We start from the raw sequence: 27,880 nt of genomic DNA, 5'->3' as shown, positions 1-27,880 counted from the left end.
TTAGAACACAATATTTTGTATATCGATTTTTGTGGTTTCGATATTTTGTCAGTGATTCACTGAGTTTCCATTGGAACTCTGTGATACAATGGAAGGTTTATTGGCACTAACATCTTTTCTGAACTTACCATTACAATGTCATTTGAGATGAGTGGAAGGAAGGCTTTCAAGAGCTTATGGCAGCCGTGGGTGGTGATGAATATGCGGCATCCCGAAAGTTAGTCATGCTGAAACATTGCTTGGGTGTAGAAGGGAGAAACATTTTGAAACATTTGCCCTTGTTACCAGATTAGATGATTATGAAATAGCATTATTGAAATTAGATCAGAATTTTGGGGGTAAAAATGAAGTTGTAGAGTGATATAAATTATTGAAAAGGACGCTACTTCCTGTAGAGTCGGTGGACACATTTGTAGCAACACTAAGGATGTTGGCATCTACTTGAAAGTATAACAGATTTTTGGAAGATTGTTGAGAGACCAGTTAGTACACAAATTGAAGGAGCAGATGTTTCAAGAAAGGTCTTTGATCACAGACGGTTTAACTTTACAGAAAAATGTTGATATAGCAAAAAGAGCCGGCCACTCAGAAAAAGATATGAAGGAAACAGCTACTGGTGATGTGAAGATGATGGATGATGTTCAAGGAGTGGTAGATAAAACATCCAGATAGAAGAAATTAGTGATGGATTGCGCTCAGAAAAACACTTGTGGGTAGTGGGAACTGGTTTGCTACAAATGTGAATTGAAGGGGGATGTAGCAAATGATACTTGTTATTCAGCTGTGGGCCAAGTATGTTGAAGTGTAAAATTAAAGGACATTTTGCAAGAGCTTCGAAGGGATTTTTCAGGCAAATTCATTATTACACAGGAAAAGTGTTAATGGATGACCTGAGCTAATTGCAAGAGGAGTTTCGGTTGGAAGTGATCTGTGGTGAGAGTCTATCCTTTTTGTGCTGTCACTCTTTTGGAGTGCCAGTGCGAATGATGGCAAACTCGGATGTGTGCTTCATTCTGGTTGGGGAAAAATAGGTAGGAAAATTTCCTAAAGGGCAATTATGTGCCCCAGACATCAAACTAGTGGCATGTGGAAAAAAACCTATAGACTTAGTGGGATATTGTATAGGTACACTAGAATTTCAAGCTATGAAAACATTGCCCAAGGTACATGTAGCCAAATAAGGACCAAGCTAGCTAAGTTGGCCATAGCAGAGAGAGTTAAAGAACACACTGCCCCTTGGGGGGCAGATGGGGGCATTAGCCCCCGATCTGCCCCACCAGGGTTGGCAAACAGCCCACTAGACACCATGGACTTTTTTGAGGGCAAATTTGAAATAGGGTGGGGCTGCCAATAACGGGCATGCCCATTGCCCCACCCCATTCCCCGCAATAATTACAGCCTTCCTGCCCCCCCTAGGGGGAAGATGGGGCAGTAGCCCCCAATCTGCCCCCCCGGGGGGCAAAAAGCCCACTAGACACCAGGATTTTTTTGGGGCAAATTTTTATTAGGGTGTGGCATTGGCATGCCCGTTTTGGGCAGACCCCATCCTAATTAAAACTTGCCCAAAAAACTCCTTGGCGTCTATTGGACTTTCTGACCCCCCTGGGGTGCAGATGGGGGCATTACCCCCAATCTGCCCCGCCGGGGGGGGCAAACAGCTCAGTAGAAGCTAGGGATTTTTTGGGGCAAATTTGAATTTAGATGGGCTGCCCAAAACGGGCATGCCCATGCCCCCACCCCTCCCCCACAAAAATTACAGCCTTCCTGCCCCCCCTGGGGGCATATGGGGCAGAGGCCCCCAATCTGCCCCCCCAGGGGAGGGTATTAACCTGAGACAATGGTCCCTAGACAGGGAAGGATGAAGTTCAATAAATATAGACTAGATAGCTCTATATCCTTTGTCCAGCCGGACAGTTTAATTTTCAATGAAACAAGTACAGGTGAGAATTCTAGCGTGATACAAGTGGGACACCAGCCGATGTCCGACTAACACACTTAAGGGAAGACAACAAGGGGAATTTTAGGCAAGTTGGGGTGGTCTGTATATTGTGAATCATAACCAGACATTACACATTATACACATATGCATCCAACCAATAGTACATTAATTATGCATTTAGTGTATTTAAGTTGACGACGTTTTGAACCATCTAAAAATACAAGGTTCATCCTCAGGACAACAATTGATTGCCTAGTGGACATTATATAATTTTTTGCAACCCACACTGTGGGATTGGTTGCCAACATAAACAATTCAGGGGAGAAATGAGGAAGGAAAGGGATGGGAGAAAAGGAACATAAAAACAAGTTAGGGGATGTCATACATAAATGCATATTGGCAGGTTGAATAAGCTCGAAACTACAGTGCAGTGACAACCTGGAAGTAGATTAAGCTCATATCTACAGGGCAGTAACTACACATGGAGGAGCAGTATTGAGGGTCCCATGCGAGTGCTATCTACAGTGCAGTGACTAGTACGTGTAGGCCTGTCAGAAGGGGTCTGTGCATCTGGTAGCTATTGTTCCGGTTAAAACCAAAGGGGAACAAGAATAAGTACAATCCTCTACTGTGAACGAGCGGGTATAAAACAGTTCCTGCTAGGCGATTTGTGCAGTGTTGAGCGGCGATTCGCAGGCGGATGTGACTTGCGAAAGTGGGGATAAGTGCAGCGGGGATTCAGAGGCAGATCAATTGTGCTGTAGTTACTCGCAACAATAGTGACAATGTGAACTGGTGCAATGTGAGGATTCTGAGGGTTCGCGTTGAGCTTAGTGTAAAGGTGATAGCCACGTTCGAGCGGGAGCTCATTTTAGGGCGTACCTGGGTGGGGCCGGCGTAAATCTCGGGAGGTCCAGTAATGCTCAATGACAGTGATTGGATTCTGTGAGGGAAGGATAAAAGGTTAAATAAGGTGGTCGGGTCTTAATTCAAGACCGTGCAACCCGCAAGGTAGCATGCGCTTACCAGTAGTTCCTCATGTGTCCACAGCGACAGAATTGCGTTCGGTCCTACGGAGGAAGGGATTGGGCTATGCCCAGGGGAGGGGGCAAAAAGCCCACTAGACACCAGGGATTTTTTTAGGCAAAATTTTATTAGGGTGTGGCATTGACCCCATCCTAATTAAAATTTGCACAAAAAACTCCCTGGCGTCTAGTGGACTTTCTGCCCCACCTGGGGGGCAGATGGGGGCATTACCAACTGGGGGGGCAAAAAGCCCACTAGGTGCCAGAGATTTTTTTGGGGCAAATTTGAAATAGGGTGGGGCCTCCCAAAACGGGCATGCCCATGCCCCAACCCCTCCCCTGCAACAATTACAGCCTTCCTGCCCCCCTGGGGGCAGATGGGGCAGTAGCCCCCAATCTGCCCCCCGGGGGGCAAAAGCCCACTAGACACTAGGGATTTTTTTGGGCAAATTGTTATTAGGGTGGGGGCATTGGCATGCCCGTTTTGGGCAGACCCCACCCCAATTAAAATTTTCCAAAAAACTACCTGGCGTCTAATGGATTTTCTGACCCGCCTGGGGGACAGATGGGGGCATTACCCCCCAATCTGTGCCGCCGGGGGGGGCAAAAAGCCCACTAGACGCCAGAGATTTTTTGGGGCCAATTTGAATTTGGATGGGTTGCCCAAAAGAGGCATGCCCATGCCCCACCCTCTCCCTCCTCCCCCACAAAAAGTACAGCCTTCCTGCCCCCCCCTGGGGGCATATTGGGCAGTAGCCCCCAATCTGCACCCCGGGGGGGGTAAAATGTCCACTAGACACCAGGGATTTGTTGGGCAAATTTTTATTAGGGTGTGGCATTGGCATGCCCGTTTAGGGCAAACCCCACCCTAATTAAAATTTGCACAAAAAAACTCCCTGGTGTCTAGTGGACTTTCTGCCCCACCTGGGGGTAAGATGGGGGCATTACCCCCAATTTTCCCTGCCGGGGGGGCGGAGAGCCCACTAGACGCCAGGGATTTTTTTGCGGCAAATTTGAATTTGAGTGGGGTTGCCCAAAACGGGCTTACCCATGCCCCACCCTTTCCCCCACAAAAATTACAGCCTTCCTGCCCCCCTGGGGGAAGATGGGGCAGTAGCCCCCAATCTGCCCTCCCCTGGGGGGCCAAAACCCCACTAGACACCAGGGATTTTTTGGGCAAATTTTTCAAAAATTTGCTCCCCAAAAAATTCCCTGGCATCTAGTAGGCTTTCTGCCCCCCAGGGGGGGCAGATGGGGGCATTAGCCCCCAATCTGCACCCCCTTGGGGGGCAAAAAGCCCACTAGTCACTAGGGATTTTTTTGGGAAAATGTTTGTTAGGGTGGGGGCTGCCCAAAACGGGCAAGCCAAGGCTCACTCCCCCACCCGCAACAATTACAGCCTTTCTGCCCCCTGGAGGGAAGATGGGGGCAGTAGCCCCCAATCTCCCCCCCCGGGGGGCAGAAAGGCCACTTGACGCCAACGATTATGCTGGCTTTTTTATGTGTGTCTGTGGGGGCTGCCCAGAATGGGCATACCAATGCTCCCAGCTACCAAGAAAAATAGCCACAGTGTTTCTGCCCCCCTTGGGGGAATATTGGGGCAACCCCACCCCCGAAATCCCCCCCCAGGGTGGCAGAAAGCCGACTAGGCATGGATTTGTTTTTAGCAATATGCCTACCTGTGGATTTTGGGCCCTAGCGCAGCCTGCACATAGGGATGTTATGTGGGAATCTAGGACCCTAGTGTAATTTTTCCTGATTCATGCCCATATATAGGTGTAAACCATCCAGTCCTTATATAGGCATAAAGTATCATTGCCTTATTTAGTTATAGCCTGCGCAGCCCTAATACGGCATGCTACTTCCCCTAAACTCCGAGAATCCACATTAATTTCGTAGTAAAACCAGCCTTCAGCAGTCAGGAACCTCCCCCTACTTGAATACTAATTTATCCAAGAAATCCGGGAGTTTTCAAGGAACTAAGGCACTAGTGACGATAATATGTCCAATCTTACGTCAGACTCACCACCTTCAGGGGTATAAATATGCCTACATTTGCCCAGTCAAACACACGGTGGTTCCGGAGCAGATCGACTTACTACTTGCCCGATGCCCTGATGCTGTAAGTGCTGAAGGAAGCCGACCCTCCAACTGACTCACTGAAAAGACGCTGTCTTTTCTCCTGCTGAGAAATCCAGCTCCAGTGTTTCCAGGCTACCCTTGCGGGTTGCTGGGAGATCGTGTCCGGAGAGAGAGATACAAGACCTCTATTATTGTAAAACCAAGGTATGGAGCTGATTAGATCCCTAGAGAATTCTTGAACAGATTCTTGTCAGAGAACTACTACAATCGAAACTACTCCTCACTTATTCCTCCCTCGTACTAGGCTTAGGTTAGGTACACCGGGGTAGGCGTATGTTGGAAGCACCAGTTGAGTACTTTTAGCCACTATTTTATCATTGTATGTATTTTATGCATTCTATGTATTTTATATATATGGCTCAGAAACCATATAATGCTTTTACAGTACTATTTTATAATACTATTCGTATTATATGCAGTGTACTTCTTAACTAGAATTTCAATTGTAGCAGTGTATTTCTTATGCTTAAGAAATAAGACTGATCAATAAATACTTTTATTGAAAACGCCCGACTCTCTATTTCTAAGCAACTCTGGTGAAACAAAGAATGCACATTTGACTGAGTGAAATAGCCATCTATTGTTTCCACGACTCTGAAGATACGTTTCATTCTGGGGAAACAAAGTTGTCATATCCCTTCTTGTTTATTCGAGAAAGTTTCTAGTGACCTCTGAGCTAGCTGGCACTCACAATTAAGTCTAATCTATTCGGCAGAGACCTAGTCGACTTGAGTCCTACGTCTAAGCTGCAGGATAGATTATTCTTATGCTCAGAGCCTATTGGGAATATAGGAACTACACTACATGGCGCCTAACGTTTGCTAAGGCGATAATTTAACGCTAGATACTAGAGTAACTCAGTCGTGCTTTTCACACAGACCCCTTTTTCCCGTAAAAACTCCAAAAGACATCTGGAGTGGGTAAAAGGATAATATCAGCCAAAACTGAGTAGGATGAAAAAATCCTATGTATTAGTTTTTTGGTTTATTCAACGTTGAAGGATACAGTGTTCCAAAATATTGTGCACCTAATCTTTGTTTCCTTGAAACTTATTCTGCAAACGCCGACAAAAAAAAAAAAAGGCCGAATAGTGATATCGAATTAGAGAGAGCTGCAGGAGCAGCTCAAGCAGCTTTAGATGACGCTGCTACCATAGAAAATGACAGGGATGCTATACTGCTCCCGGTAAATGTAAGAAAAAGTATAACTTACAGACTCAGAAATAATGGAGTATCATCAAAAGGTGGCAGAGTAATCTTTGTCATAGAGGCACATGAATATCGGCAGACAGAGGTATTCTATTCATGGATTCAGTTTCCAGCAGCAAATGCAGGAACACGAGAGTTTCACTACAAGAAAGTAGCGGAACTTCCACAGGAATACGTTCCTTCCGAGGATATTGAAATTCCGTTAACTTACCAAGAGCATCAGCTCTGGTTTAAAGGCGCCCTACAATATCAAAATCACGTTACCAGGCTCGGTCCACTAGGTAGACCAGGAGCTACATGGCCGATACTAGCCAACTATACAATGAATTAAAATACATAGACAATTGGTTCAATATGTCATGCGGACATTAACAGTCCAACCAGCTATAAGAATTCCACAGCACACCCCTCACCAGGGGAACACAAACAAAATTACACCACAGACTATACAGTCAGTCATGGGTAAACTACCAGCAAAACGAGAACAGATTCCGTTCTGGTTAGCACAAAAAATTACCCAAATAGAGGCAGTATTTCCTGATAGTACGCCTCATGAGAAACATAGGATTCTGACAATGTGTTTACCTATGGGGATTGCACCAAACGTAGAGGATTGTGATACTTGGGGCACAGTCTTTGCTTCAATCTACACTAAAACACATGGTGTTCCGTCCATGGCGGTAATACCAGACGTTCTAAGACAGATTCAAAATGTATACGGTCCAGAACCGGCCTTAAATCTAGGTATGAAATTACTGAAAGATTTCAAACAGGTCTCGGCAATACTATTAGCCAACATAACAGGAGAAGCAGCATCAGTGGCAATCCACCAGAAATTAAAAGAAACAGACATTACTGAGCAACCTTATGAGCTTGCCAGAATTATTGAAAAATCCTATGAAGAACTAGGTAGAGATAGTTTGGGTGGGAAACCGCTAAAACCTCAACTAACAGAGAATCCTGACAAATCTTTTATTAGAAATAATCTCACTACTCCTAAAAAGAAGTGGGAGAACACTAAACAGACACCTCCTAAAGAAAAATACTCTCACTCCAGAGGAAGATCTCCTCAGCGAGGAGGTAGGTCTCCCCAACGGGAACCCTCTGAAAAAAGATACAACCTTAGAAATAGGGATACTTTAAGAAAACCTGATAGATATCAAGATAATGACACACGTCCTTCTCGATCTTTTCAGACTTCCTCGCAGAAATCGTAAAGAAGAGGACGGTCAGAACACAAAGAAGAACGCGTCAAGTCCAAAGACAAAGAACCCGTTCACCAAAGTAAAGATCAGACATGCCGAGGATTCTGAGGACACAACTCAAGAACGGGGAGTGGGCCCAGACAATGCTAGACAGCACAGCAGGAGTAACCATAGTTCGCAAGATCCTGAAGGATCATCTGGAGACAGTGGACTTGAATGAAAACATTCAGGTTGAAACTACCGACACCAGAGTTCGTGAACCCCACAAGTTATATGAAGTAACACTCCGGATGGAGGGGGACATAACTAGAAAAATAAAAGCTCTCTTCTGGGACAAGCTTTCCAAGGGTTATGACATACTTCTAGCTGAAAAAGACTTGCCACCTGCAGTTGTTAGGGAGTGCCCACACGGCGAAGAGATAATTATACCAGCCTTCTCAAATCACATTCCAATTCATAAAAAATACACATATGCCAGGAAATGGGCAGGTGCCCAAGCCCCAGCATTATATAAAAACCATGTAGGATGGGATGAGGACTCTCCTCATCACAAAATCCAGTTAAAACAACAACCTACTGCTCAGAGGCAGTGTCCAGTAAAGCAAGAAGCTAAAAAACAAGCTAGAGAGATCTTAGATCAACTTGAATATCAAGGGTTGATTGAAACATGCACCTCATCTATGAACAATCCTTTCTTTCCTGTCTCTAAACCAGACAATACATATAATCTAGTTTTGGATTACAGACACCTAAACTCTTGTTGCAAAACTTTTGCAGTACAAAATTCACATAGTGCAGCACTGATGAATAACATTGTGCGCAAAAAATATAAAACCACATTTGACATTTCAAATGGGTTTTTCTGTCAAAACATTGCAGCAGAAAGCAGGCATTTGACTGCTTTCTCAATCTTGGGGTCACCGCAGCAATGTTACCGTCTCCCCCAGGGATTTAAGAATAGTCCGGGGTTATTTATAGCCAGAGTAGCAGAAATACTACAAATGTAAAATGATGAGGCATTATCTTATGTCGATGACATCTATCTTACAGATTACGATTTGGACGTTCACTTGAAAAGAGTGAACACCATAGTACTTGGGTTTGCTTCTGATGGGTATAAATTCAATTTTAAGAAATCACGAATTGCCCACCTCAACGTCCTATTTTTAGGATACGAGTTGTCAAGTGAAGGCAAAATCCTGGCAGCAAACTTTTTCGAGAAATGTGTGCTGCTCCAACCTCCAAAAACGCTGAAAAACCTACGGTCAATTCTAGCTTTCCTGCATTTTGGAAGAACTTATGTTCTAAACTACGCAGAAAAGGTTAAACCTCTCTACGAATTAATCAAACCTGATTTAATAATAATAATAAAGCCATTTTTTGAGCGCCTGGTTACACTCAAGACAGTGTGTCCCCGCGCTAAAATTGCTGCTGCTCCCAGAGAGACAGAAGTCCAGAAGCGAGTGGCCTAAGTCAAAGGAACAAGAAAGCTTTATTTACATGGGAAGAGATGGGTTTTTAGTCTCAGTCTGAATCTAGTTTCAGAGCGTTCCATGCGTAGATCAAGTGGGAGTTTATTCCAGTGTTTGCTTGCTAAAAACCTGAAGGAGCGACCTCCCATCCTGGCCTTGCGATTGCGGGGAAGTTTGAACAACATCGCTCCGGCAGATCTTAAGTTCCGGGTAGGGCGATGGATGATAAGAAGTTTTCGCAAGTAACCTGGGCCTTTTCCCTGGGCAATGCGGTGTGCAAAGCATAGCGCTTTAAACTTAATGCGTTCCTCAATAGGGCGCCAGTGTAGTTTAAATAGTGCCGTCTTTCCCGATGCTCTACGCGGGAGGTTGAGCACCAGGCAAGCGGCAGCATTTTGAACGCGCTGCAGTTGGTGTATGCCTTTTTTGCTTAAGCCTAAGAGCATGGCATTGCCGTAATCCAGATGCGGTGTGACTAGAGCGTGGATAAGTGTCTTCCTGGAGCAAATGGGGAGAAGGTCAAGAATTTTGCGAAGAGTTTTGAGTATACCAAAACATCTTCCCGTGACTTTGCTGACCTGTTGTTTAAAGGAAAGCTCAGCATCAAACATGATTCCAAGATTTCTGATGGATTCCACCGGGAAGGGAATCGCGCCCAATTCAGTGGGCCACCACGCATGTGACCAGGCAGAGGGGTATTTGCCAATAACCAGCAGTTCTGTTTTGTCACCGTTCAGGTGCAGGCAGTTGTTGTTCGTCCACCTTGCCACAGATAGCATGCAGTTGGAAAAGTTGGTGGCGTCCTCCATCTGATTGTGCGTGAGTTTAATCATCAGTTGGGTATCGTCAGCATATGTGACAATATCCACTCCGAAAGCTTCCACAATGTGAGCCAGGGGTTCCATGTAAAGATTGAACAACGTAGGGCTCAAACCGGAGCCCTGTGGAACCCCATGTCTCAGCTTCTGGGGGGAGGATTTGAAAGGAGGGCAATGCATCTGAAAACTCCTGTTTTCTAGAAAAGATCTTATCCATTCATAAGCAGATCCCTCCACTCCCATGTCTGAGAGGCGAGACAGCAGCGTTGTGTGCAGCACGGTGTCAAAAGCTGCACTCAGATCTAGTAAAATCGACGCTGCTGTCTGCCCCTCATCCACTAACTGTCTGAGACATTCTGTGGAGAAGAGAACAGCTGACTCCGTTGAGTGACCTGCTCTGAACCCTGACTGTGTGGGATGGAGGAGGGATTCCTCCTCAAGGTATTTCATGAGTTGGCTGTTAACCACCTTCTCCACAACTTTCACGCAGAAAGGAAGAAGGGAAATGGGGCGGAGATTCTGTAGCTGGGAGATATGTACGTTGTTTTTTTTTTTCAGAGGGATGACTTGGGCCGTTTTCCATGCGTCAAGCACATGGCACTCTTGGAAGGATAGAGTGACTATGTGTCCAATCTGGTTGATCATGCATTCTAGGACTCCCTTACAGCGATTAGGAGGAATCACATCATAGGGGGAGCCGGACTGAATGCTGTTAGCAATATTAAGCAGGTCTTGCCTATCAGGTACTTTAAAGCAAGTCAGATGAGGTTTGATGGCAGAGTTATCTCCCACTTCCGTGTGTTTAATCGGTAGGTCCATGCCGCCTGTGAAAATGGTATGTATTATATCCACTTTGTTTACAAAGTAATCTGCTATGTCATTACATAGCTCATTGGAGTAGGTGTCTTGGGCCTCAAGTCTGATGGGGACCGTAAGCTCTTTATAAATGGAAAAAAGTTCTTTGGTGGGGTTATCGGCAAATTCTATTCGTTCCTTAAAATGAGCGCCTTTGGCTGCTCTCACGAGTTTGTGGTATTTTTTTAGCTCTATTTTATAGTTAAGCTTACATTCTGGATTGTAATTTTTCCTCCAGCCTCGTTCGAGGTTTTTGCATTTGGCTTTGGCTTCCTTAAGCTCTTTGGAGAACCATGGGGCAGTTTTGGTTTTTCTAGCAGGGGGATGGAGTGTCCATGGCGCTACTGTGTCCAGCGCCCTGGACATCCATTTTTCATAGTCGTCCCACGCCTCCAGCAGAGTGTCGCTACAGGGGGGAGGTTCCTTGAGCGAGGCGGATTTGAAGGTTACCTGATTAAACTTCTTCCAATCTCTACGTTTCTGGGGCCTGGGCTTGATCATCCTGATTTCCTGTGGGGCACCTTCTACCTCAAACCAACTAATTGGACTCAAACACATGCAGAAATTTTACATTCAGTACAAACAGACATGTTGACTAAAACAAAATTAGATACACGCAATAATGTGCGAAATCTCGTGATCCGTGTCATCCCAAGGAGTTGCGGATTCACATACCTGACCTTTAATGAAGGAGAAAAGGTACCAATTGCATTCAAATCACACTTGTACACACAAGCTGAAACGAAGTTCACTTCAACAGAAATTTTTTTGACAACAGTTCAAACTGCAGTAGCAAAAGAAAGAACTCTGGCGCAGGGTAAACACATATTGATCATTACACCTGTACCTGTCTTAGAGGCAGTAAGAAAGGCAAGCATTCCTAATGCTAAGGCTTTACATCCCAGATGGATACAATGGGTTAATTCTCTTGCTACAATAGAAGTTGAATATGTCTTTGACCCTAATTTAAAGACACAAGAATTCCTACAATATGAATACGAATGTCCTATGTTGACCGAAATTCTGCCTCTAGGACATTACGGATGTATAATATATACAGACGGACCAGCACAACCCGCAATTGGGGGTAAACAAGCTTATAGAGCTGTGTACGCGATCGTTAAAGGTCGTTGGCGGGAAGGTAAATTCAGACCTATGGTCACTAAAACTCAATCACTCGGGGACTGTACAGCTCAGCGAGCTGAACTACAGGCTTTCAAGATGGTGCTTGAAAATACTGATCGCGAATTTCCCACACTAATATTGTGTGATTCATATTTCTGCATTGAATCATACAACAAAAACTTGCAGAACTGGGTTCAAAACGGTTTCAAAAATTCAAAAGGTGGCACAATTAAGCATAAAACGCTTTGGGCACAAGTAGTTCTTTTACAGAAAGGACTACAAAAGACACATGCGATTCATACACTGAGTCATCAGCATGATGGCGTGCACGTTGCAGGGAATTCATTGGCTGATGAAGCCGAAAAGGCAGCTGTGCAAACGACTTCCGTAGCTACAATCGCTGGCTCAAAAAGAGAAATAGATGGTGAAACGTTGCTAGTAGTAAAAGCCTCACTGACAGGCAGCAATGCAGCATTACCTCTAAACTATCCACTCGGTAATACATATATAATTGATGCAAACTCCGTTCCTTTTGCTCGAATCCCTGGAGTGGGGGACAGAGTAATTCCAAACAGGAAGCGGAAGGCTTACTTGGTTCAAGAAGCACATGTGGCAGAGGGTCTGGGACATCAAGGGATCTTGACATCTCTAATAAAGTTAGAAAAGATGTATTGGTGGCCAGGACTAGGAGTTGATGTGTACAACTTTGCAATTTATTGCCCTAACTGCAACAGAGATCGCAGCAGCGAAAGCCACCAGCTACCTGACTACAGAGTAGCCAGCCCACTTCAGATACCATTACTAGACAGCATTAGGCTATCTATCTACAAACGTCAGAATAGGACTAATGCAGTCCCACGTCAACTAGGACAAGATTTATTTGGATGTGGCCACAGCGCTCGGCTGATGCCAGAACTGTTATAAAGGATTTGCGAGTCTTTAACGGCACATACGCAATTGGCACGCTACATTCTGACCAGGGTCCTGCTTTAGCTCTCGAGCTTACAAGGAGGCCATGGCTAGCTTGGGCATTGCATTGCGGTACTCTAGTCCCTTCCATCATGAGGGAAATGCGGTAGTGGAAAGAAAAAGTAAGCAGTCCATAACAGCTAAGGTATTAGGTTCGGGTGATGGGTGGGTCAAACATCTAACAAGTGTCCAACGTAGTCTTAATAATCTGCCAAGAAATTCTCTGGGGGGAGTCACTCCGTATTAATTCATGTTTAGTACTAGAATGATAATCGAAGACCTCGATAGTCAGACTTCAGTGGTGGATCAAAAACCCTTTGATGTCAAAGATCGTTTGGCTGTTTTACAGGACTTAAATGAAACAAGAAGAAGTCTGAGCAATATAATACAGAAGCAAACGCCCACTGAAGAGAAACCACCTGTCCCAGCAAGGCTTGTCTGGATTCCAAAGATTGGGGATCTGGTCAGGGAGAAGATTGCGTGGATGAAGAAAGAATTTGGGCCTTCTTACAGAAAAGCAGTGCCTGTCTTGGCCATCCAAGGAACAAGATCAGTAGTACTACCGCCCCTTGCTGGTAAAAGGGAGAACAGAGTTGTATCCATCGACCTATACAAACCACAATCATGTGGCCAATAATAAGTAGTAGGCCCAGTGGACTCCCGAGAAGCAGCAGACAACAAAACCTTGCTACAATCCAAGAGGTTCAGACTGAAAGACTTATCACCTTTGATAAACCTGCAGTACGAAAGGGAAGGACTATGTAACAAAGCAGGGAACTTGTGCCTCTTGAGACCCAAATAACAGTTCATCAAGAAACACCTGTCTACAATGATATACTGTCTGAGTATACAAATATGACAAAGAAAGAGACAGCTCCAGTGATTTCGAGTAATCCTGAGGCGATCCCAGCCATTGACAGAACTGCTTTGGGCTACTTCATCAACTTCGATAACTTTTCTGAGGATCCCAGTGAACCTGAAAATGGGCCAACAAAGAAAAACTTCAAGAAAAAAGTAGCAGAACTCCTTCATCTACTAGAAAAAACATATCTGGTTTCACCATGGGTGGAATTTTGGATTGGATTGGGTGTACTTTTCCTCCTGCTCTGGCTCGTGCTAGTATTGAGCTTGGGAAGGATGATTGATGGAACATACAGTACTATGGACACAGCAAGTAAGAAAATCAACTTGGTCCTGAGACCTTACAAGTCACCTCATCGTGAAAAAAAAGGACTGTCAGCAGTGAACATCACAGCCGTTCCTATACTTGGTGGTATAGCATGGGACAGAACTGATTATGACATCTATGGTCTGGTTAAGCTTTTAAAGCTTCCACAGCAATTTAAGGTTTCTTTGAGTGACTTTGTCGCACACAGTGAATTTTCTGATGATTGGGACTTTGAGACTATTAACAACATGATGAAAGATTTAGAAATATCAGCTAAATTTATAGAACATGACTACTTAGAAGGGTCATCAGATTATGAACAAATGTATTGTTTTAATCATTACGGTCAACATTATTTGCATAAATCTGCAAGCCCTAGAAATGTATTTTATTACAATCAATAGGAACATTGTCCTACACCGCCAAAAGGCAGTTCGAAAAAATACTTTGAGAAATTTTCATAATTTACAGGGATCAATGTTACAAATCCAGAAATGTTTTATTTTAAAAATATAAATAACACAGGAATGAAAACAATGTGGACCAATACTAAACAAATTTATTCTGAAAACTTTTATGCTCAGCTGTCTACTCTAGGGTTTGACTACTGGAAAGACAACATCGGGACAAAAACTGCCTGGGGCATGAAAGATTGGCAGGTACAAGGTTTAGAAGCACTATTCAGAGCCTGCATTATACCAGAACAAATTTTGTTTTTAAATGACACTGTTCAACAGACTACTTGTCTTGACTTAGCTAAGATAAAATATTTAAATAAACCGTCTTTACCTAAACCTGCACCGGACATTAATAACGCTTAAGGTGAGGAGGAAGACATAACATATATATTAAAACAGAACAGAACTGATCCTAACTGGATAAAATGGTTAATCTGGCAAACAGACACTAATAACTGTCATGAAAGATTCCTGAATAAATCACAAGGATTCAGATGGAATAGGCCAGATCCAAGATATTCCAAGAGACAACATCCAGGGATGGTAACTACTTACAGTGTAGGGAAGCTTTGCCTTGAATGGCTTCAAAAATCTACACTTCCAGAAATAAAACAACACTTGTCTTTACTTAAAGAAAGCAATGATTTGCGAGATTTCTTAATGGGACCGCGCAAGCCAAGGCCAAAACGTTTCATATACGCCGGTATATATGCGGCTTACAACGAAGCTTGGAAAGTGACGCAAATAGAAACTGCAGAAAAAATACGAGAAATTGATCGTATTAATTTGGAGAAAGCATATTCAGTAGTGGACAATGGGTTAACGACTCTGTCCTCCAGAATATATTCTATGGACAGCATCGTGTCATCTGCTATAGACATCATAGAACAAGACTTACTAAAATTACAACATGGTCAGTCTCAATAGCGTTCTATCATGCTGTTAGGCTGGACGTTGCAAAATCTGCGTTCTGGCTATGTGCCATGGCATCTAATCAATACAACGTCATAGTTTGCTGTATTTAACCTTACAGATAAACAAATCTCTTTGGCAAAAAAAGGAGCAGACTATACGGTGCTGAGCATTGAAAAACTAGAAAGATTACAATTGACGGTTTCCGAGAATCCTCTGATTGAGTGGATAATTCATGGCTCCATTTCAATTCCAGTTTCAGTATTGTCTAGAGCATGTACCAGCGGGGTTGTATGAAAGGTTGGGTAAAGAATACATTAAGTCGACCTGGGTTTTACCATATACACACAAATGTCGGAATAGGGGACATGAAGTTTTCCTTAGTAGCAATAATTCCCAAAAATCACTAAGTGGGACACTTCTGTGCGATTAAGTTAATTTGCATGGAACTTGTGATGGTTCTGCAAATTACCTTTCATGCCACCCTTCACGCTTCGCCCTCTCCTATGATAATACCGGTTTTCAGGCAGCTATCCAATGGCAGTTACGTTATGTTAAATGATCACAGCTGTTGTGGCATGTTGCCAGGAAAAAGTTATCTCGTAACTGTGTCGTCCACGGTCACTTGTTGTATGCAAGTATTGTATCCAAAAACAGAGACAGAAAAGGAGACGGCTATATGGCCTTCACTCAATATCTCTTCTATACAAATTGATACTTTAAGCAGAATGAAAGTCATTCTTTTACAAAATATGTGCCACTGACCTCGTCTAGAGAAACGTATGATCTGCAAGTAGCAAGGTCTTGAGCAGAGATACATGCATTATTATCACCAAACTGCCCAGTGCATTTCACAGAAATGTTAAGCCAAATCTTAAACATGTCTGATAACAGCGGCATTGCACATGTATTTAAGACGATTTTTTGGGGACTGTTAGCATCATTTGAAGCAGTCCTCGGCACTTTTCCAAATTTCGTGCACTCTGTGTTCGGCAGCCTGCCTCTCATCTTGGGACTAATAGCAGGAATTCTATTTTTATTCCTTCTGCTCCGATATGGCAAGTCCGTTCACCAGCAACACCGAAACAACCCTGGAACAATGCCTCCTTGCAATGAGATATCGTGAAAGGATTTCACAGATTCTTGGTTTGGCTCGTTTAAGAGATCTGAACACGACCTGGTTTCTTTCGTTCAGACCAATCTGGCAAGATTGCGTCTTACCTGTTGTTCGATGCCTGCTTTGCGGACAGGAATGCGTGTTGGACATTTGTCTTACACTTCCATCAGTACTGCCATCGGATGTCGATGCTTTGCTAGGTCCTGTAACGGCTCATGCATCGTGTTGCCCCCAACGGCTGCCAATTCTGATGATGGCATTCATTGAGGTCTCACCGGCAAGTCTAACTAAGGGTGAGATATGAGAAACTACAGGCACACAGGTACCATTGACTGCGGACATTGCTAATGCATCAAACGCTGACAGTGATGATCCCCACTTCTGCACTTTTGATCTGCTAACTGAAGTGGTTCCACTTTCACCTAATACAGTGGACGGTTTCTTTGCGAGCCTTGACAATATGATGTTTTCTCCCGACTTTACTGACACTCATGAGAATAATTTTTGATTATTTCACACAGTGTTCCCGGAACTCTGCAATTCGGCCTTCATTTTTTCAAAACATTCCACTAATTTGAACTTTTTCTGAATAAGAACTTTGGCACAGAGTAATCTGCTTGAAATAGAACTATTCTTAGAGAACAAGATTTCGTGTTTGAACTTCCTAAAAATATCAATATTTGCCTTCAACCTCGAGTACAAGGATAGTTAAACAATTATGTTATGGGATTGATCTCGGGTATCGATTAATGACTGTACTTTCATTTATATGATGAAAGATATATGCTCATAGTTTATATTTGATTTCATAATGCCTACGATTTTTACATGATGTATTCTCCCTTCATGCAAACAAGCCTATTCACAAATGCATTTTGTATTTTGGGGTGGGATTGTACACACTTTTGCTTTGCAATATGTTCAGTGCTTATGTCTTATTGAACTTAACATTTGTGAAGTGGTTGTTATGTGGGAATCTAGGACCCTAGTGTAATTGTTCCCGATTCATGCCCATATATAGGTGTAAACCATCCAGTCCTTATATAGGCATAAAGACTCATTGCCTTATTTAGTTATATCCTGCGCAGCCCTAATACGGCATGGCTACTTCCACTAAACTCCGAGAATCCACATTGATTTCGTGGTAAAACCAGCCTTCAGCAGTCAGGAACCTCCCCCTGCTTGAATACTAATTTATCCAAGAAATCCGGGAGTTTTCAAGGAACTAAGGTACTCGTGATGATATTATGTCCAATCTTACGTCAGACTCAGCACCTTCAGGGGTATAAATATGCCTACATTTGCCCAGTCAAACACAAGGTGGTTCCGGAGCAGATCGACTAACTACTTGCCCGACGCCCTGCTGCTGCAAGTGCTGAAGGAAGCCGACCCTCCAACTGACGAACTGAAAATACGCACGCTTATCTCCTGCCGAGAAATCCTGCTCCAGTGTTTCCAGGCTACCCTGCCGGGTTGCTGGGAGATCAAGTCCCGAGAGAGAGATACAAGACCTCTATCATTCTAAAACCAAGGTACGGAGCTGATTAGATCCCTAGAGAATTCTTGAACAGATTCTTGGCAGAGAACTACTACAATCTAAACTACTCCTCACTTATTCCTCCCTCGTACTAGGCTTAGGTTAGGTGCACCGGGGTAGGCATATGTTAGAAGCACCAGTTGAGTACTTTTAGCCACTATTTTAGCATTGTATGTATTTTATGCATTCTATGTATTTTATTTATATGGCTCAGAAACCATATAATGCTTTTACAGTACTATTTTATAATACTATTCGTATTATATGCAGTGTACTTCTTAACTAGCATTTCAATTGTAGCAGTGCATTTCTTATGCTTAAGAAATAAGACTGATCAATAAATACTTTTATTGAAAACACCCTCTCTCTATTTCTAAGCAACTCTGATGAAACAAAGCATGCACATTTGACTGAGTGAAATAGCCATCTATTGTTTCCGCAACTCTAGAGATACGTTTCATTCTGGGGAAACAAAGTTGTCATGTTATATGGTTGTCGGAGACTAATCCCTTCTTGTTTATTCGAGAAAGTTTCTAGTGACCTCTGAGCTACCTAACACTCACAATTAATTCTAATCTATTCGGCAGAGACCTAGTCGACTTCAGTCCTACGTCTAAGCTGCAGGATAGATTATTCCACTGCGCAGAGCCTATTGGGAATATAGGAACCACTCTACAGGGAAACCTAGTACATTTTTTTAAAACTAGACACACAGGGAAATCCAGAATAGGGTGACTTGACTGACTCTCACCAGGTTCTGTTACCCAGAATCCCTTGCAAACCTCAAAACGTGTCCAAAAAAAACACATTTTCCTCACATTTCTGTGTTGGAAAGTTCTCGAATCTGCATGGATCAAAAAAATTCCACCCACCCCATGTTCCCCAAAGCCTTCCGAGAAAAATGGTACATCACTTGTGTGGATAGGCCTACTGCCCGCGACAGGCAAGGGCCAAAAACCTATTGAGGCGACATCAAAATTACCTAACACAAAACAACCTGGTTTTGCAAGGGGGTGGTCCCATGAGTTTTTGGCCCCGTGCTCGACGGCCATATAGGGAAACCTACCAAACCCACACATTTCTGAAAAGTAGACACCCGGGGGGTTTCAAGGAGGAATGGCTTCGTGGATCCCCCAACGACCCCTTACTCACAATCCCTTGCAAACCTCAGGTTTAGCTGAAAAATTCTGTTTTTTCACACATTTTTTTGTGGGAAAGTGTGGCATCACTGGGCTCACACAAATTTCCTACCACCCAGCGTTTCCTCAGGTCTCCCAATAAAAATGGTGCCTCACTTGTGTGGGAGGCGCAAGTCTCCGCGACAGACAGGGGCCCAAAACGTAGTGAGGCAAAATCAAAATTGCCTATGTCAAAACCACCTGCTTTTGCAAGGGGGGTCACCTGGGTTTTTGGCCCTGTGCTCGACGGCCATCTCGGGAAACCTACCAAACCCACACATTTTTGAAAAGTAGACACCCAGGGGCTTCCAAGGAGGTATGGATTGTGTGGATCTTCCAACGTCCCCTTACCCAGATTCCCTTGCAAACCTCAATTTTAGCTGTAAAAATCAGTTTAGTCACACATTTTTGTGTGGGAAAGTGTGGCATCACCGGGCTCACATACATTTCCTACCACCCAGCGTTCCCCCAGGTCTCCCGATAAAAATGGTGCATCACTTGTGTGTGAGGCGTAAGTACCCGCGACAGGCAAGGGCCCAAAACGTAGTGAGGTGACATCAAAATTGCATATCTCAAAACCACCTGCTTTTGCAAGGGGGGGTCAACTGGGTTTTTGGCCCCATGCTCGACGGCCATCTTGGGTGACCTACCAAACCCACACATTTCTGAAAAGTAGATACCCGATACCCAAGTACCCGCGACAGGCAAGGGCCCAAAACATTTTGAGGCAACATCGACCTTGCCTATCAAAAAAACTTTTGGGCCCTTGCTTGTCACGGGTACTTGGGCCTCCCACACAAGTGAGGCACCATTTTTATAGGGAGACCTGGGGGAACTCTGGGTGGTAGAAAATTTGTGTGAGCCCGGTGATGCCACATTTTCCCACATAAAAATGTGTGAAAACTGATTTTTTCAGCTAAAATTGAGATTTGTAAAGGATTCTGGGTAAGGGAACGTTGGGGGATCCACGCAAGCCATCCCTCCTTGGAAGCCCATGGGTGTCTACTTTTCAGAAATGTGTGGGCTTGGTAGGTTTCCCTAGATGGCCGTCGAGCACGGGCCCAGAAATCCAGGTGACCCCCCTTGCAAAAGCAGGTGTTTTTGAGATAGGCAATTGTGATGTTGCCTCGCTACGTTTTGGGCCCTTGCTTGTCGCGGGTACTTGCGCCTCCTAAACAATTGAGGCACCATTTTTATCAGGAGACCTGGGGGAACAGTGGGTGGTAGGAAATTTGTGTGAGCCCGGTGATGCCACACTTCCCCACACAAAAATGTATGAACAAACTGATTTTTTCAGCTAAAATTGAGGTTTGCAAGGGATTCTGGGTAAGGGGACGTTGGGGGATCCATGCAAGCCATAGCTCCTTGGAAGCCCCCACATGTCTACTTTTCAGAAATGTGTGGGCTTAGTAGGTTTCCCTAGATGGACGGCAAGCACGGGGCCAAAAACCCAGGTCACCCCCTTGTAATGGCAGGTGGTTTTGAGATAGGCAATTTTGATGTCACCTTACTACATTTTGGGCCCTTGCCTGTCACAGGTACTAGCGCCTCCCACACAAGTGAGGCACCATTTTTATCGGGAGACCTGGGGGAATGCTGGGTTTGGTAGGTTTCCCTAGGTGCCTACAGAGCTAGGGTTCACAAACTATAGCTAGGCACTTTGCAAGCTTAGCAGCTGTAGAGAACTCTGGCAGCTTGAATCACTCGGCTGAGGCAATAGTATTATCAGCACCAACTGAGGCTTGTGTCCTGACCATACAGGTTCTCATGAAGCTGCTGATAAATTTTTATCGATGTCAGACCATTCATCGGATGAGAGTATTGATAAAGACTGGGCAGACTTTCCAGATGATGGCAGTAGCATTGAGGACGAGTCAAGAATGAGTGAGACTTCTCCTGGATCTGTTACAACTGTTAAGAAACACAGAGTTAGGAGGTCTCAGGGCACAAGAAATAAATCTCTTGACCCTGGTGCTGCATCCCCTGAAATAGTAGCTCAGTCTGTCCCTCTGGAAGAAGAAGTTACCCGATTCGAGGAACATTGTGCTGACCAGGAGGTGACATTATCTATGATCTACCAAACTATGATGACACATAGAGCGGAAACAAAGACGGAGATTGCCCGCACACAAACTACGTGTCACAAGGTTCAGAACGCTGTAAGACGGGTCACAAAAATCTGTACTGATATCTCATCAAGATTCACTGAAGCAGAGACTAGAATATCAATGTTAGAGAATGAGGTGGCTGCACAGAAATCAGAGATCAGCTCCATAAAAGCTCAACAAGATGACATTAGCTTTAAGCTCTCGGAGTTGGAGAACCAGACACGTAGAAACAATCTGCGAATTGTGGGGGTCCCTGAGGGTTTGGGGGAACCAGATGAGCGTAAATTTGTGAGTGAGCTCTTTTGCGAGGCATTCCCAGAACTAACGTCATGGGACTGTTCATTAGTAATCGAGAGGGCGCATCGTTTTCCGTTTACAATTAAAAAGGCTAGACAACCAGAGGATGATCACCCAAGAGCGATTTTGGTTAGATTTAATAATTTTTTAGCGAGAGAAGCAGTTTTTGGTCTTGCTAGGCCTGACAAGAAAAGATTAGCAAAAGGGTGTAACTTTTTCGTTCGGCCAGATGTCTGTCAAGCTACTGTATCCAAACTATGGCATTTACGTGAACTAATCTCTGGGTTCCAGGAAAAGGGAGCAGTGGTGTATTTGCAGAGTCTGGCCAAGCTAAAAGTTATTGTAAAAGGGGAAACTAGGTTTTTTCTTTCTGAAATTGTGGCAAAAGAATACTTGATGTCATTATGAAACAAAATGATGCTAATCTTGCTCTTTTGTGAGAGTTTTTCTTGAGGGGGCCTTGATGGGTATTTATGAAAACAAAATGCTGATAATTTTGCCTTTTTCTCTGAGTGCTCTTTTTGAGTGGGTCTTGTTGGGTCTTTTTGGGTGAACACTAAGTTTGTGTACATTTGGTTTCATTGATAGTGATTTTCTCTTTTTTTCCGACCTAGGAAAGGGGGGGGGGCACTCTGTGTTCTCACGGACTAATAGTCCTTGTGCCTCATATGGTGGGAGGGGGTTGAGGAGGGGGGTGCTAGGGAGGTGGTGGTGGGGTGGTGGTAGTGGGGGGGGGTGTAATTCAGCAGCAGTTATCATTGAGTGGAAATTGGGACGGATTTCTTTTAAGTCATCTTTAAGGGTGAAGTCTTTTTGTACGAATCAAAAGGGGCAAGATACCTTTGTTGTACATGTGATATACAAAAATGGATAGGAAAATGAGGATTTGCACGTTGAATATAAACGGGCTCAATGACTCTAAGAAAAAGGGGATTTTGTTTAAAATGATTCAGTTGTTACAAATAGACATTTCGTGTTTACAAGAGTCACATATTGCTTGGTAAAGAGGGTCTGGTTGAAAAACTTAAGTCTATATCTATTAGTATGCTCAAAGCAGACAGGGATTAAAAGAGGGGTTGCCATTTTCATGAAACAGGGTTCAGGGGTGTGTGTTAAAACATCAGCAGATACATGGGGGAGATGGGGATTGGCAGAGCTTAAGATTGACGAAAATAGGTTCACTATTTACACGTTGTATGGTCCGAACTTCGATAACTGTGAACTTATGAATTTTATTATTATGGAATTGGCCTCATGGACTCAACCGATAATTTTGTGTGGGGATTTAAATATCCACATTGATGTTGGGTTTGATATTAGGCTAAGTAGGAGGTATTTGGGCAGAAAATATCGGACCTATAGAGCTCTTCATGAATTGATTTTAGAAAATGGGCTTATCGATGTGTGGAATACCCTTCAGTTGAATAAACCTGGATATAGTTGTTTTTCCGTCCCACATCAAAAATGTGTTCGTTTGGACTACTTTTTTTATCTCTCAACATCTTATAGAAAAAGCTAATATCGAGATTCTCCCAAAACTTATATCATATCATAACCCATTAATACTCGAAATAAAATTGGCCTCTCAAACAAGTGGTATAAAAACCAACTAGTCGTTCCAAAGAAACGTATTAGTGGAGCATGACTATTGTCAACACATGGCTAAAACTATTGAGGAGTTTTTTAAGAATAATAATGATACTGCTTCTGTCAAAATTGTTTGGGACGCTTTTATGTCAATAATTAGGGGGGAAACTCTTAGTTATTTGAATTTTCAACGTAAAGCTAGACGGAGTAAGTTTAAGGAGGAATCCGATTTGGTAATGAAGGCAGAAATTATTCTGGCTGAAAATATCAAACAGGGCCAGGGTTTTGAAGCTGCCCAACGAGATTTAACCATTAAAAGGGCTTTAGTCTATTCTAATATAGCCAACCAAATCGCAATTAAACATAGACAATATAAGACGGAATGTTATGAACTTAGTGAGCAAACTGGGAGAGTTCTAGCTAAAAGATTAAGGCAGAAGGCAGTTTCTAATGATATCTTAAAAATGTGTGATTTGAATGGGGTTGTGCAAGAGTCCAAAACTGAGGTATTAAAAGCATTCTGTGATTTTTACCAATTATTAAACAATGAGTCTATTGGCGGTGTGGATGCAGAAAATAATGTTTTAGAGTATCTTGAAAATCTCGATAATATAGGACTTTCGGAATTACAGAAAACTTTATTAGCTGCCACTATCACGTGAGAAGAAATTGAAACAGCCATTCTAGGTTTAGCTTCTGGTAAGGCTATGGGACCAGATAATATACCCCTTGAATTTTTTTGCACCTTTCGTAGATTGTTAAAACCGGAGTTGCTGAAAGAATTTCATAAAGCTTTTCTGGGCTACCCCCCTGAATCATGGGCTATGACAACTATAGTTATTTTTAAAAAGAAAGGGAAGGTGGGCATTGAGTTAGGATCCTACAGACCCATTTCGCTCATTAATGCGGATAGCAACATTTTCTCAAAAGTTCTGCCTAATAGGCTGAACGATTTTATGCCATGTTTAGTTTCAATAAGACTGCATGGATTTATTTTAAATAGGGATACAACCGACCATGTGAAGAGGATTATCTCATTATTGGGTTGGGCACAAGCTACAGGATCTCCTGTCGGGGTGGCCCTGTTAGATGCTGAAAAAGCATTTGACAGGGTCCCCTGGAGGTTCTTGTGGGCCACACTGATATGGAAGGTATTTCCTAAAGAATATATTCTTGCAATAAAGGCATTATACAATCATCCGAAGGCTGTAATCCGTATAGCTGGTGATGTGTCTGACAATTTGGCAATATTAAGGGGGACTAGGCAAGGATGTCCTTGTTACCCCTTGCTATTTGCGTTGTATATTGAACCTTACATAAAAAGATTGGAAAAAGAAGCTGGAATTATTCCTGTGAGAATACACCAGATTGAATATAAAATGTTTGCTTATGCAGACGATGTCGCCATTGTAACCTCAGATATTAAGTGTGCTCTACCTAAAATAGTTGAATTGGCGCAAGAGTTCGTAGGATATTCGGGCTAAAAATTGAATGTCTCGAAAACTCAGTTAATTCATTCGGAAGAGGGTCACCCAAATGATTTAGTCTTTTCTTCAGATGCCCTCTGTCTTGGCATTACGATATCCGCTAAAATAGATGATATAGTGCGGCTCAACGTAGATCATATACTAAATTCAGCTAACAGAACTTTAGAGAGACTAAATGTTTTACATCTCTCATTATATGGTGCACTAATGTATTAAAAATGCTAATATTTCCGAAATTTTTATATTGTTTCGCACGATACCTTTGCTTTTTCCATCCTTTTTTTTGGCAAGATAGATAGAATGTCCTCCAAGTTTCTTTGGGGTTATCATAGAAGAGCCATGAAGTGGTGCATTCTCCGGAGAGCTAGAGGAGGTTGGGGGATCCCGAATTTTCGTTTGTACTATTGGGCCGTCTTTTTGAAATATATGGGTATCTTAATTTTTCAGGATGTTAGTGTGGGAGAATCAGTCAGCCTTTCAATTTACGAAATGGTATTAGGGAAGGATGCTAGGCAATGCCTAGTAAGAATAATTGAGCCTAGTTACTACAAAAAAAACAAAATTCTAAATTGTGATAACTGCTTTTCAAATATGGAAGCAATTAAAAAAGAGATTTGGTTTGTGTTTTGATTTGAATTATTATACGCCCTTAGTTAATTGTCGGGCTTTACCAGAGATTTTTAGGGACCAAGTGATGAAAAGATGGTTTCTCCAGGAGTCTGTACGTTAGGAGATTTATATCAGGGGGATCAAGTTGCCTCTTTCTCTCATTTGCAGCATAAATATAATCTGGTGAGAACAGATTATTTTAAATATCTCCAAATACGAAGTTTTCTGGACCATAAAGGGCTTCTAGATCAGCCATTGATGAATAAAATTGATATACTTGAAGTTAGTAGACGGGAAAAGAAAATCGGTTTAGTATATCAGGTGATGTTAAATAGGCTACAAGATGATTTATGTGTATTTGAAAATAAATGGCAAAGAAAATTGGAAATGGATAAAATAGATATGACCAGAGCAATTGAATTATCAACTAAAATCCTGTTTAATGGTTCACTTAAAAGCCAACATTTTATGTCTATTTTTGATTTATATTACACCCCTCCTAAATTGGCAAAATGGAATTCGAAAAGTGGTGACAAGTGTAACCGATGTGGGTGTATTGCTGCTGATTCTGTTCACATGTTTTTCAATTGCCCCAAATTGTCTCAATTTATCATGGATGTTCACTTTTTTTTTTAATTGTGAGTTTGTGGACCCATATACAATTATCTGCAGAAATGGTAATTTTGGGACTTCAGACAAATCAAGTTGGAATTAGATCAGCAGCAGAGGAAGAATTTTTATTCATTAGTATGTCGGTGTATCGATCTTGTATTACTTCCCGATGGTTAGATCCTGATCCACCGGTTTTTAATAATTGACAATCTAGACTATTATCCATATATCATTTGGAAATGGCAGTTTATAAATTGAAGGGGGCAAAAAAAAAGGTACTTGGTCGAAATGTATGGGCGCCTCTATCAAAATGGATTTGAATTTTCGTCTATTGATTGATTAATTTATGAACTTGTAATGTTATTTGCTTTATAAGTTATTGTATAGAATGACTACTTACTTGGTTCTCTTTACAAGGGAGATTTATTTTCTGTATAACTGTCTGCTGACATGAAATTAATAAAAATATATTAAAAAAAGGCACTTCGCCAAAAAAGGGTCATTTTTCACTGCGAAATTGAGGTGTGACCATGTTGCGTTTTGTGCGGTTTCCTGTCACAGGCACTAAGCCGACCCACACAAGTGGGGTACCAGTTTTCTTGGAAGACTTTGGGGAATGCAGGGTGGCAGGAAATTTGTGGCTACATGCAGATTGCAGAACTTTTCACCACAGAAATGTGGAGAAAATGTGTTTTTATTTTTATAATTTCTTAGGTTTGCAAGGGTTTCTGGGTACCAGAACCTGGTGGGAGGCAGTCAGGTCACCCCAAGCTGGATTTCCCCCCTGAGTGTCTAATTTTCAAAAATGTATAGGTTGGCTAGGTTTCCCTAGGTGCCGGCAGATTTAAGGTTAAAAAACTACAGCTAAGCACTTTGCAAAAAAAGGGTCAATTTTCACTGAGTAATTGAGGTGCGACTACATTGTGTTTTGCGCCATTTCCTGTCACAGGCACTAAGCTGACCCACACAAGTGGGGTACTAGTTTTCGAGGAAGACCTTGGGGAACGTGGTGTGGAAGGAAATTTGTGGATACACGCAGATTCCAGAACTTTCCACCACAGAAATGTGGAGAAAATGTGGTTTTTTTTAGTTCACGTTGGGTTTTGAGCCCTTTCCGGTTGGGGGCACTATGCCTACCCACACAAGTGAGGTACCATTTTTATCGGGAGACTTAGGGTAATACAGATTTGTAAAGCAACTGTTATTACCTGTTGAGTTTTGATGCATTTCTGCCTTCTAAATGAAAGACATTGTGTAAAAAAGAAGTCATTTTGAAAAATGACCAATAATTCTCATGCTAGTATGAGTATTCCCAATTTTGAAAATGTGCAAATATGTACTGTTTCTAAACTCTATAATTTGTACCCATTTCAGAAATACATAGGTGTCTTTCATACCGATTTTTCCATGTATACATTTTCGCACAATAATTGCTTTATACCCGGTACATAATAAAAAGCCATTGCAAATTGCTATTCAGTTTTTGACTCTGCGTTCGTCTGCTTCTTTGTGAACCAGCAAGTCCTATATATCCCCCAAACTGGGAAGGTTCAGTGGATGTAACGGCATATTGCTTTTAAAGAGCTGTCATAATTACAAGAAGTTACAGGTGAAAACGTTGACACAAAAGGCTGTTTTTTTCAACTAATTTTCAATTTTTTCCAATATTTAACTGTTAGTTTCTATAAAGAAACCTTGATGGACCTAGACAAATGACCCCTTTCTGGAATTCAGAATTTTGTCTACTTTTCTAAAATGTATAGCTTTCCAGGATCCATTATTTCTTTCATAATCATTTTTACCTTTAACTGGAAGGAAGTTGAAAGCACTAAAAATAGCAAAAATAGGCTATGTCCCAGAAAAATGCCAAAACTGTGTAAAATATTTTGGATCTCTGACAAAAGACTGTCATTCCCTAGAAGCTGGGAAAATGGTGATTTTAGCCCCACAAACCCTTTTTTGATAACATTTTCAGGGAAAAATCCAGAGGCTTTCATTTGTAGCCCGTTTTTCCAATTTTTCTGACAAAAACAAATATTTGACTGTATTATG

Source organism: Lissotriton helveticus, chromosome 9, assembly GCF_964261635.1.
Source record: "Lissotriton helveticus chromosome 9, aLisHel1.1, whole genome shotgun sequence".
In the NCBI taxonomy this organism is placed as follows: domain Eukaryota; kingdom Metazoa; phylum Chordata; class Amphibia; order Caudata; family Salamandridae; genus Lissotriton; species Lissotriton helveticus.
This window is presented reverse-complemented; position numbering follows the sequence as displayed.